The sequence below is a fragment of the Lemur catta genome, unplaced genomic scaffold, assembly GCF_020740605.2.
Source record: "Lemur catta isolate mLemCat1 unplaced genomic scaffold, mLemCat1.pri scaffold_149_ctg1, whole genome shotgun sequence".
In the NCBI taxonomy this organism is placed as follows: domain Eukaryota; kingdom Metazoa; phylum Chordata; class Mammalia; order Primates; family Lemuridae; genus Lemur; species Lemur catta.
In genome coordinates this window covers 1-12,129 of record NW_025423772.1, presented here as the reverse complement: position 1 = coordinate 12,129, position 12,129 = coordinate 1, and the positions used below count along the sequence as shown (strand labels likewise).

The 12,129-nt window shown below is 52.2% G+C and overlaps 3 non-coding genes and 2 pseudogenes across 3 annotated transcripts; all 5 read left to right on the top strand.

The window, feature by feature from the left end:
- Window positions 1-51: 51 nt before the first annotated feature.
- Window positions 52-170, top strand: LOC123629409. Its single transcript, XR_006732054.1, has one exon. It is a non-coding gene; the product is annotated as a 5S ribosomal RNA (ribosomal RNA).
- Window positions 171-3,639: 3,469 nt separating this feature from the next.
- On the top strand, window positions 3,640-3,760 carry LOC123629410 (annotated as a pseudogene).
- A 1,205-nt stretch (window positions 3,761-4,965) lies between these two features.
- Window positions 4,966-5,084, top strand: LOC123629396. The gene has a single exon (XR_006732044.1). It is a non-coding gene; the product is annotated as a 5S ribosomal RNA (ribosomal RNA).
- A 3,456-nt stretch (window positions 5,085-8,540) lies between these two features.
- Window positions 8,541-8,661, top strand: LOC123629408 (annotated as a pseudogene).
- A 1,216-nt stretch (window positions 8,662-9,877) lies between these two features.
- On the top strand, window positions 9,878-9,997 carry LOC123629406. The gene has a single exon (XR_006732053.1). It is a non-coding gene; the product is annotated as a 5S ribosomal RNA (ribosomal RNA).
- The last annotated feature ends 2,132 nt before the right edge of the window (window positions 9,998-12,129 follow it).

The window sequence follows — 12,129 nt, the reverse complement described above, 5'->3', positions numbered from 1 at the left end:
ACGCGTCCCAGCAGCTCGGCCTCTTGAGGCGTCCGGGGGGCGGCCACCGTCGTCTACGGCCAGACCACCCTGAACGCGCCCGATCTCGTCTGATCTCGGAAGCTAAGCAGGGTCGGGCCCGGTTAGTACTTGGATGGGAGACCGCCTGGGAATCCCGGGTGCCGTAGGCTTTTTGCTCTGCCTCTTTTTCTGTCCCGCCCCCCTGGGCTGGGAAGGGGAGGGGGGGGCCTTCGCCCTCCGCGCCCGCCCCGGCTCCCGCCCCCGGCCGGCCCGGACCCTGCCCCGTGGCCCCTGGAGAGAGGGTCAGATTGGAGATGTGGAGGCTCAGTCCCCGAGGCTGTCGCCCCTCACACACCTGCCGCAGGTCCGGGCCTCCGGAACTTCTGACCGACCGGCTCTGAATTCAGGACACAGTCTAAAGTTGTCCAAGGAGATGACCACGTTACCACCCTAGGAAAGGAAAAATTGGACCCTATCCACATATGCAGAAGAAGAGAATCTAAACAGTTGGCTATTCGTTCACGGTAACATAATTCAAGAATCCAGATGCGAAGACATCTAGAGACACTTTTCAAACGTCTAAATCTTTAGAAAATATTCTGAAGGCTTAAGAAGTAGAAACATTCTTTGGAAAGTCACGAGCAAGACCAGGGTGTTGATAGGAAATCCTTCCGTTCGATCCTGCAAGAGACGCTCCAAAAATGTACTACAACAAGGGAAAACACTAATAATATGTGGGAAAGGAAAATCACCTTTCTTCATTTTCCTCACCTCCTACGGTTCTCAAAATAGAATGTTTTCCCCTATGCACGGGAGACCTGTAGAAATCCTAGGGGAGTCCAGCAAGATAGCTCTAGGTGAAATCAACATTCCATCGATAGTTTCGATGTTTCTTATTTCCTCGCCAATACACACTAATGAATGCAATCTTTCAAAAGGATAACACTCAAAGTCACAGAAAATCTACGCGGCACCTACGGGGCAAAGGTGCCAACTTCGATGGGAAACTTAGTAAAAACGTACATGATGGCTCAAATCCATGGAGAGGCTATCCTGTAGTCCTCGATAGACGGACACAGAGTCCCCAAACTAATCATTTCCCCCAAATTAATAAATAATCCAATTTAAGCAGGGTGTATAACTAGAAACTTACTATCTGCTTCTTTCTCTTTTTCTTTTAATTTGGGAAAGGGGTATGTTAAAGAATGATAATAATGATCATGATTATCAGTATGATTATTATATTAAATCGAATTAACCGTACCAAAACCCCACCACTCACCTTATAAAAATGGGAGTTGATGCATATGTCGGAAGCCGCTGTGTATCTTTTCCTCAAGGCGTGGAACCACAGAAACGCTTCTCCCAAACAAATCCCATCTCGACTGTCATCCTTTTCCTGGCTTTTCCTTTGAAAGTTTTTGCTCTCTGTTATAGGACTATCTCATTGAGGTAGTTTGTTAATTTCACAGTTTATAGAATACATGTGGAACGATTCTGGATTCCTTCTGGGTAACTTGTGTGCCAGGGGAAACCTTCTGTTTGGAGAATACTCCTTGCTTACACAGGAAGCTGCAGTTCATCAGCGCTGCTAGAGAATGGCACTGCACGAATCAGTCGAAGTATCTTTATGCGATCTTTGACTAGGTCCGTGTACAAGGGGCTCCCGTGAGGATTACCCTAGATGCTTCCTGGTCACATGTGCCCTATCTTCTCTCTGGTACGTGCTACTCAGAGAATATGCTTGCTCCTGAATTATGCCAGTGTTTATTCATATCCATTTATGCTGCATTGTTTTCCAAATGGTTCTATAATTTCGCCTCCCATATCAGCAGGGTGAGTGCAAGAGTTTTCCTCAAAGCCAACACAGTGATCAGTTTCTTAAGTTTCCTCAATCTGGTGAGTTGGAAACTATATCTGGCTTCATTTTTTATTCCGTATTTCCTTGACTAATAATGAGGACACAGGGCCAAAGGCGCATTAAGCATATAAAACGTAGATATTCTGTAACAGTAACATTTTGCCAATTATATGGGCTACAGATACCTTGTCCTGTTTGCAGCTTGTTTTTGATCCTGTTCATGGTATCTTTGGAAACTTTTCATGATGGGAAATTTGAAATAGAAACAAAATCGGAAAGAATAGTAGAATATTTTCTCACTCCCCTGACTCAAGAAATCACCAACCCCTGGCCAGATCTTGTTTCCTTTATACCCCTCCTACCTTAAGTTCATGATCCCCTTAATGATATCCCTCCATCGATAAAAAGTCAATATGTTTCTATCAAAGGTAGAGGCTTTCTTCCATTTTTCAGTGTACTCACAGCCACATTATTCCATCTAAAAATTTCACCGTATTAGAGATAACAGCAAGTACTCAATGTTTGCGTTTCCCTGAGACACACACGCTCATTTCAGTTTCTTTGGATCCAGTCCAAATACAGTACCTACCTTGTGAGGGGTTGAGATGTCTTTTGAAAGAGTGTCCATACATCGCGACTAGTCGGGGGCAGCCCCGGTTGTCACCATTTCCCTTTGTTTCCTACCGCTGTCCGCAGTGACCCGAGTTACTTTCGCATTGTGAGGGGTTTCATCGCGGATTTAAACGTATCTAATGTGTTTCAATATCTTGCAATTATTATACTTACTGGCGATCAAACCGTCCTGTGTTTGGCAAACGGGAGTCTACTCATTCTGGTTCCTGTGTCTTTTGACGTGACCCTCGTCCTGTTGGATATCATAGCATCCACGCTTCCCAGTACAAGAAGCGTCCGTTTCCCGCCCCAGACTTCAAGTCAGCCTATGTCTCCAGTAAGTCTTAGGACCGTTTAATAACGATGGTTGGCGGAGACCACGATCTAGATGCTGCTGAAATGCACTACTGTTGAGTTCGCACCTATGTCTCGGCACTTTCCGTGGAAAAACTAAAAATAAATAAATAAATAAATAAATAAATAAATAAATAAATAAATAAATAAAGGAAGAAAAGAAAAAAAAATTACAGGAAAACACATTGAGTTTCCACTGATAATCCAAGTTCAAACTGAGAACCGAGAGTTGTTTTTACATGACTTGATCGATTTCACCTCTTCCTCTCACACCCAAATTCCCAGTCCCCAAAGACACCAACAGCATTTCTTCTTTGCAGGATCCCACAGAATAATCGTAGCCATGCACCATATAACCGTGGACTGGTTCCTACTGCATGAAGTAGGAAAGGCGAGGAAGGAACTTTCTACTGTTCCGGCTGCTCCACTGTGAAAACGTAAGAGCTGCCGTCCGCCGAAGCCAGTCTGCTCATGTCCAAGGAGCTCTGAGCCACGTCACACTCCTTTGGAATATTTCCCTGAGCCTTCATGTGGGCTCCTGACGTCTGTAGAATCTCACAAGTCACACATTGCCCTCCCGTTTGTGTCCTCCGTGCTTTGAATAGATGTGGTATTGAGTGTTTGATTTTTGTTGTCATTGGTGTATGTGTTTGTGGCAAAGTGTTGAGTGTTTGGTGTGTATGTAGCAGCTAGAGAGCGAGGCTCTGAAGGCTACTGGGCAGCAGGAGGGCGCGGGGTCGGGTGTGGGGCGCTGGGCCGGGAGGGCCGCGTGGCAGCTCGGCCTCTTGAGGCGTCCGGGGACAGCCGCCGCCGTCTAGGGCCATAGCACCCTGAACGTCCCCGATCTCGTCTGATCTGGGAAGCTAAGCAGGGTCGGGGGCCCGGTTTGTACTTGGATGGGAGACCGCCTGGGAATACCAGGTGCTGCAGGCTTTTGCCTCTTCTTTTGTCCCGCCCGCCGAGGGGTCGGGGGTGGGGGGGCCCCGGCGTTCTGTGCCCGCCTCCACTTTCGCCCTCGGCCCCTGGCACTCCCCCGCCCCCCCGCCGGCGCGGCCCGCTGCCCCCGCCCAGGGCGTCCTCCCCTCTCCCCCGCTGCAACACCACCGCCAGGTGGCGGCAGCGGCAGAGCGTCCCAGCCGTTCCGTTCCTGTTCGGCCGGCAGCGGAGCCCCAGCCCTGGGCCCCACACCGGGCCGGGCGGGCGGCGGGATCCCTGAGTGCCGCTGGGTCTCCTCTCCCCCACACCCGGCACCCCCCGCCCCGCACTCCGGGACGTCGCGTACACCCGGCGCGGGACAGCCCACGGCGGCAAACCTTGTCCTGGGCCCCCCGGACCCCCGGCCGACCGTGCACTTCCTCTCCGCCGCACACCCGGGCCTCGGGCCCGGGCCTCACGCCGGGCGGGCTCCTCGCCACCGCCGGGGCTCCCGAGAGACACACCGGCGCGCCGCACAGGGCGAGTTTCCGGCCACCCGGGCAGAGAGGACGCACAACAGCACACGGAGCGCACGCAGCCAAACCCAAACCACCCACCGGCCCCCCGACCCGTGGCTACCCACCCCAAACCCCACCCCACCGGGCCACAGGATAGCGGGCTCTGGCCCGCCCCGCCGCCCCCCGCCCCCGCGCGGGGGCTGCTGCCACACGCAGGCCCTGAGGGGAATCGGGGCAGAACGGTCCTCCCCAGACGGGGGTGGGGTGGCGGGGTGGGGGGGACACTGCAGGTCTTCCTTCAGGACCTCCGGGTGAAGGACCGGCGGCAGGCGCGGCCCTGCCTCCTCGTGCCGGCCCCGCCCCAAAGCCCCTCCCCACCGTGCCCTCGCGTGGGCCGGCGGAGGGCCCTATCTCCCGCACTCTCCGGCTCTGGCCCTCCGCCCCCACGCGTGGAAGCCTGTCCCTGCGCGCGTGCCCGTGGGTCTGCTCCTCGGGGTGTGGGACGGTGGTGCGCCCGTGGTTTGGGTGGGGGTGGGGGGGGTGCGCGCGCAAGACCCGTCAGGCCCCGCCTGGCCCCCCACCCCCACCCCGATACTGGCAGGTGGGCTAGCGATGGGCCAGGGCGGCGGGAGGGACCCGACGGCGCAGGGAGGGACGCGTCCCAGCAGCTCGGCCTCTTGAGGCGTCCGGGGGGCGGCCACCGTCGTCTACGGCCAGACCACCCTGAACGCGCCCGATCTCGTCTGATCTCGGAAGCTAAGCAGGGTCGGGCCCGGTTAGTACTTGGATGGGAGACCGCCTGGGAATCCCGGGTGCCGTAGGCTTTTTGCTCTGCCTCTTTTTCTGTCCCGCCCCCCTGGGCTGGGAAGGGGAGGGGGGGGCCTTCGCCCTCCGCGCCCGCCCCGGCTCCCGCCCCCGGCCGGCCCGGACCCTGCCCCGTGGCCCCTGGAGAGAGGGTCAGATTGGAGATGTGGAGGCTCAGTCCCCGAGGCTGTCGCCCCTCACACACCTGCCGCAGGTCCGGGCCTCCGGAACTTCTGACCGACCGGCTCTGAATTCAGGACACAGTCTAAAGTTGTCCAAGGAGATGACCACGTTACCACCCTAGGAAAGGAAAAATTGGACCCTATCCACATATGCAGAAGAAGAGAATCTAAACAGTTGGCTATTCGTTCACGGTAACATAATTCAAGAATCCAGATGCGAAGACATCTAGAGACACTTTTCAAACGTCTAAATCTTTAGAAAATATTCTGAAGGCTTAAGAAGTAGAAACATTCTTTGGAAAGTCACGAGCAAGACCAGGGTGTTGATAGGAAATCCTTCCGTTCGATCCTGCAAGAGACGCTCCAAAAATGTACTACAACAAGGAAAACACTAATAATATGTGGGAAAGGAAAATCACCTTTCTTCATTTTCCTCACCTCCTACGGTTCTCAAAATAGAATGTTTTCCCCTATGCACGGGAGACCTGTAGAAATCCTAGGGGAGTCCAGCAAGATAGCTCTAGGTGAAATCAACATTCCATCGATAGTTTCGATGTTTCTTATTTCCTCGCCAATACACACTAATGAATGCAATCTTTCAAAAGGATAACACTCAAAGTCACAGAAAATCTACGCGGCACCTACGGGGCAAAGGTGCCAACTTCGATGGAAAACTTAGTAAAAACGTACATGATGGCTCAAATCCATGGAGAGGCTATCCTGTAGTCCTCGATAGACGGACACAGAGTCCCCAAACTAATCATTTCCCCCAAATTAATAAATAATCCAATTTAAGCAGGGTGTATAACTAGAAACTTACTATCTGCTTCTTTCTCTTTTTCTTTTAATTTGGGAAAGGGGTATGTTAAAGAATGATAATAATGATCATGATTATCAGTATGATTATTATATTAAATCGAATTAACCGTACCAAAACCCCACCACTCACCTTATAAAAATGGGAGTTGATGCATATGTCGGAAGCCGCTGTGTATCTTTTCCTCAAGGCGTGGAACCACAGAAACGCTTCTCCCAAACAAATCCCATCTCGACTGTCATCCTTTTCCTGGCTTTTCCTTTGAAAGTTTTTGCTCTCTGTTATAGGACTATCTCATTGAGGTAGTTTGTTAATTTCACAGTTTATAGAATACATGTGGAACGATTCTGGATTCCTTCTGGGTAACTTGTGTGCCAGGGGAAACCTTCTGTTTGGAGAATACTCCTTGCTTACACAGGAAGCTGCAGTTCATCAGCGCTGCTAGAGAATGGCACTGCACGAATCAGTCGAAGTATCTTTATGCGATCTTTGACTAGGTCCGTGTACAAGGGGCTCCCGTGAGGATTACCCTAGATGCTTCCTGGTCACATGTGCCCTATCTTCTCTCTGGTACGTGCTACTCAGAGAATATGCTTGCTCCTGAATTATGCCAGTGTTTATTCATATCCATTTATGCTGCATTGTTTTCCAAATGGTTCTATAATTTCGCCTCCCATATCAGCAGGGTGAGTGCAAGAGTTTTCCTCAAAGCCAACACAGTGATCAGTTTCTTAAGTTTCCTCAATCTGGTGAGTTGGAAACTATATCTGGCTTCATTTTTTATTCCGTATTTCCTTGACTAATAATGAGGACACAGGGCCAAAGGCGCATTAAGCATATAAAACGTAGATATTCTGTAACAGTAACATTTTGCCAATTATATGGGCTACAGATACCTTGTCCTGTTTGCAGCTTGTTTTTGATCCTGTTCATGGTATCTTTGGAAACTTTTCATGATGGGAAATTTGAAATAGAAACAAAATCGGAAAGAATAGTAGAATATTTTCTCACTCCCCTGACTCAAGAAATCACCAACCCCTGGCCAGATCTTGTTTCCTTTATACCCCTCCTACCTTAAGTTCATGATCCCCTTAATGATATCCCTCCATCGATAAAAAGTCAATATGTTTCTATCAAAGGTAGAGGCTTTCTTCCATTTTTCAGTGTACTCACAGCCACATTATTCCATCTAAAAATTTCACCGTATTAGAGATAACAGCAAGTACTCAATGTTTGCGTTTCCCTGAGACACACACGCTCATTTCAGTTTCTTTGGATCCAGTCCAAATACAGTACCTACCTTGTGAGGGGTTGAGATGTCTTTTGAAAGAGTGTCCATACATCGCGACTAGTCGGGGGCAGCCCCGGTTGTCACCATTTCCCTTTGTTTCCTACCGCTGTCCGCAGTGACCCGAGTTACTTTCGCATTGTGAGGGGTTTCATCGCGGATTTAAACGTATCTAATGTGTTTCAATATCTTGCAATTATTATACTTACTGGCGATCAAACCGTCCTGTGTTTGGCAAACGGGAGTCTACTCATTCTGGTTCCTGTGTCTTTTGACGTGACCCTCGTCCTGTTGGATATCATAGCATCCACGCTTCCCAGTACAAGAAGCGTCCGTTTCCCGCCCCAGACTTCAAGTCAGCCTATGTCTCCAGTAAGTCTTAGGACCGTTTAATAACGATGGTTGGCGGAGACCACGATCTAGATGCTGCTGAAATGCACTACTGTTGAGTTCGCACCTATGTCTCGGCACTTTCCGTGGAAAAACTAAAAATAAATAAATAAATAAATAAATAAATAAATAAAGGAAGGAAGAAAAGAAAAAAAAATTACAGGAAAACACATTGAGTTTCCACTGATAATCCAAGTTCAAACTGAGAACCGAGAGTTGTTTTTACATGACTTGATCGATTTCACCTCTTCCTCTCACACCCAAATTCCCAGTCCCCAAAGACACCAACAGCATTTCTTCTTTGCAGGATCCCACAGAATAATCGTAGCCATGCACCATATAACCGTGGACTGGTTCCTACTGCATGAAGTAGGAAAGGCGAGGAAGGAACTTTCTACTGTTCCGGCTGCTCCACTGTGAAAACGTAAGAGCTGCCGTCCGCCGAAGCCAGTCTGCTCATGTCCAAGGAGCTCTGAGCCACGTCACACTCCTTTGGAATATTTCCCTGAGCCTTCATGTGGGCTCCTGACGTCTGTAGAATCTCACAAGTCACACATTGCCCTCCCGTTTGTGTCCTCCGTGCTTTGAATAGATGTGGTATTGAGTGTTTGATTTTTGTTGTCATTGGTGTATGTGTTTGTGGCAAAGTGTTGAGTGTTTGGTGTGTATGTAGCAGCTAGAGAGCGAGGCTCTGAAGGCTACTGGGCAGCAGGAGGGCGCGGGGTCGGGTGTGGGGCGCTGGGCCGGGAGGGCCGCGTGGCAGCTCGGCCTCTTGAGGCGTCCGGGGACAGCCGCCGCCGTCTAGGGCCATAGCACCCTGAACGTCCCCGATCTCGTCTGATCTGGGAAGCTAAGCAGGGTCGGGGGCCCGGTTTGTACTTGGATGGGAGACCGCCTGGGAATACCAGGTGCTGCAGGCTTTTGCCTCTTCTTTTGTCCCGCCCGCCGAGGGGGTCGGGGGTGGGGGGGCCCCGGCGTTCTGTGCCCGCCTCCACTTTCGCCCTCGGCCCCTGGCACTCCCCCGCCCCCCCGCCGGCGCGGCCCGCTGCCCCCGCCCAGGGCGTCCTCCCCTCTCCCCCGCTGCAACACCACCGCCAGGTGGCGGCAGCGGCAGAGCGTCCCAGCCGTTCCGTTCCTGTTCGGCCGGCAGCGGAGCCCCAGCCCTGGGCCCCACACCGGGCCGGGGCGGGCGGCGGGATCCCTGAGTGCCGCTGGGTCTCCTCTCCCCCACACCCGGCACCCCCCGCCCCGCACTCCGGGACGTCGCGTACACCCGGCGCGGGACAGCCCACGGCGGCAAACCTTGTCCTGGGCCCCCGGACCCCCGGCCGACCGTGCACTTCCTCTCCGCCGCACACCCGGGCCTCGGGCCCGGGCCTCACGCCGGGCGGGCTCCTCGCCACCGCCGGGGCTCCCGAGAGACACACCGGCGCGCCGCACAGGGCGAGTTTCCGGCCACCCGGGCAGAGAGGACGCACAACAGCACACGGAGCGCACGCAGCCAAACCCAAACCACCCACCGGCCCCCCCGACCCGTGGCTACCCACCCCAAACCCCAAAACCCCACCCCACCGGGCCACAGGATAGCGGGCTCTGGCCCGCCCCGCCGCCCCCCGCCCCCGCGCGGGGGCTGCTGCCACACGCAGGCCCTGAGGGGGAATCGGGGCAGAACGGTCCTCCCCAGACGGGGGTGGGGTGGCGGGGTGGGGGGGACACTGCAGGTCTTCCTTCAGGACCTCCGGGTGAAGGACCGGCGGCAGGCGCGGCCCTGCCTCCTCGTGCCGGCCCCGCCCCAAAGCCCCTCCCCACCGTGCCCTCGCGTGGGCCGGCGGAGGGCCCTATCTCCCGCACTCTCCGGCTCTGGCCCTCCGCCCCCACGCGTGGAAGCCTGTCCCTGCGCGCGTGCCCGTGGGTCTGCTCCTCGGGGTGTGGGACGGTGGTGCGCCCGTGGTTTGGGTGGGGGTGGGGGGGTGCGCGCGCAAGACCCGTCAGGCCCCGCCTGGCCCCCCCACCCCCACCCCGATACTGGCAGGTGGGCTAGCGATGGGCCAGGGCGGCGGGAGGGACCCGACGGCGCAGGGAGGGACGCGTCCCAGCAGCTCGGCCTCTTGAGGCGTCCGGGGGGCGGCCACCGTCGTCTACGGCCAGACCACCCTGAACGCCGCCCGATCTCGTCTGATCTCGGAAGCTAAGCAGGGTCGGGCCCGGTTAGTACTTGGATGGGAGACCGCCTGGGAATCCCGGGTGCCGTAGGCTTTTGCTCTGCCTCTTTTTCTGTCCCGCCCCCCTGGGCTGGGAAGGGGAGGGGGGGGCCTTCGCCCTCCGCGCCCGCCCCGGCTCCCGCCCCCGGCCGGCCCGGACCCTGCCCCGTGGCCCCTGGAGAGAGGGTCAGATTGGAGATGTGGAGGCTCAGTCCCCGAGGCTGTCGCCCCTCACACACCTGCCGCAGGTCCGGGCCTCCGGAACTTCTGACCGACCGGCTCTGAATTCAGGACACAGTCTAAAGTTGTCCAAGGAGATGACCACGTTACCACCCTAGGAAAGGAAAAATTGGACCCTATCCACATATGCAGAAGAAGAGAATCTAAACAGTTGGCTATTCGTTCACGGTAACATAATTCAAGAATCCAGATGCGAAGACATCTAGAGACACTTTTCAAACGTCTAAATCTTTAGAAAATATTCTGAAGGCTTAAGAAGTAGAAACATTCTTTGGAAAGTCACGAGCAAGACCAGGGTGTTGATAGGAAATCCTTCCGTTCGATCCTGCAAGAGACGCTCCAAAAATGTACTACAACAAGGGAAAACACTAATAATATGTGGGAAAGGAAATCACCTTTCTTCATTTTCCTCACCTCCTACGGTTCTCAAAATAGAATGTTTTCCCCTATGCACGGGAGACCTGTAGAAATCCTAGGGGAGTCCAGCAAGATAGCTCTAGGTGAAATCAACATTCCATCGATAGTTTCGATGTTTCTTATTTCCTCGCCAATACACACTAATGAATGCAATCTTTCAAAAGGATAACACTCAAAGTCACAGAAATCTACGCGGCACCTACGGGGCAAAGGTGCCAACTTCGATGGAAAACTTAGTAAAAACGTACATGATGGCTCAAATCCATGGAGAGGCTATCCTGTAGTCCTCGATAGACGGACACAGAGTCCCCAAACTAATCATTTCCCCCAAATTAATAATAATCCAATTTAAGCAGGGTGTATAACTAGAAACTTACTATCTGCTTCTTTCTCTTTTTCTTTTAATTTGGGAAAGGGGTATGTTAAAGAATGATAATAATGATCATGATTATCAGTATGATTATTATATTAAATCGAATTAACCGTACCAAAACCCCACCACTCACCTTATAAAAATGGGAGTTGATGCATATGTCGGAAGCCGCTGTGTATCTTTCCTCAAGGCGTGGAACCACAGAAACGCTTCTCCCAAACAAATCCCATCTCGACTGTCATCCTTTTCCTGGCTTTTCCTTTGAAAGTTTTTGCTCTCTGTTATAGGACTATCTCATTGAGGTAGTTTGTTAATTTCACAGTTTATAGAATACATGTGGATCGATTCTGGATTCCTTCTGGGTAACTTGTGTGCCAGGGGAAACCTTCTGTTTGGAGAATACTCCTTGCTTACACAGGAAGCTGCAGTTCATCAGCGCTGCTAGAGAATGGCACTGCACGAATCAGTCGAAGTATCTTTATGCGATCTTTGACTAGGTCCGTGTACAAGGGGCTCCCGTGAGGATTACCCTAGATGCTTCCTGGTCACATGTGCCCTATCTTCTCTCTGGTACGTGCTACTCAGAGAATATGCTTGCTCCTGAATTATGCCAGTGTTTATTCATATCCATTTATGCTGCATTGTTTTCCAAATGGTTCTATAATTTCGCCTCCCATATCAGCAGGGTGAGTGCAAGAGTTTTCCTCAAAGCCAACACAGTGATCAGTTTCTTAAGTTTCCTCAATCTGGTGAGTTGGAAACTATATCTGGCTTCATTTTTTATTCCGTATTTCCTTGACTAATAATGAGGACACAGGGCCAAAGGCGCATTAAGCATATAAAACGTAGATATTCTGTAACAGTAACATTTTGCCAATTATATGGGCTACAGATACCTTGTCCTGTTTGCAGCTTGTTTTTGATCCTGTTCATGGTATCTTTGGAAACTTTTCATGATGGGAAATTTGAAATAGAAACAAAATCGGAAAGAATAGTAGAATATTTTCTCACTCCCCTGACTCAAGAAATCACCAACCCCTGGCCAGATCTTGTTTCCTTTATACCCCTCCTACCTTAAGTTCATGATCCCCTTAATGATATCCCTCCATCGATAAAAAGTCAATATGTTTCTATCAAAGGTAGAGGCTTTCTTCCAT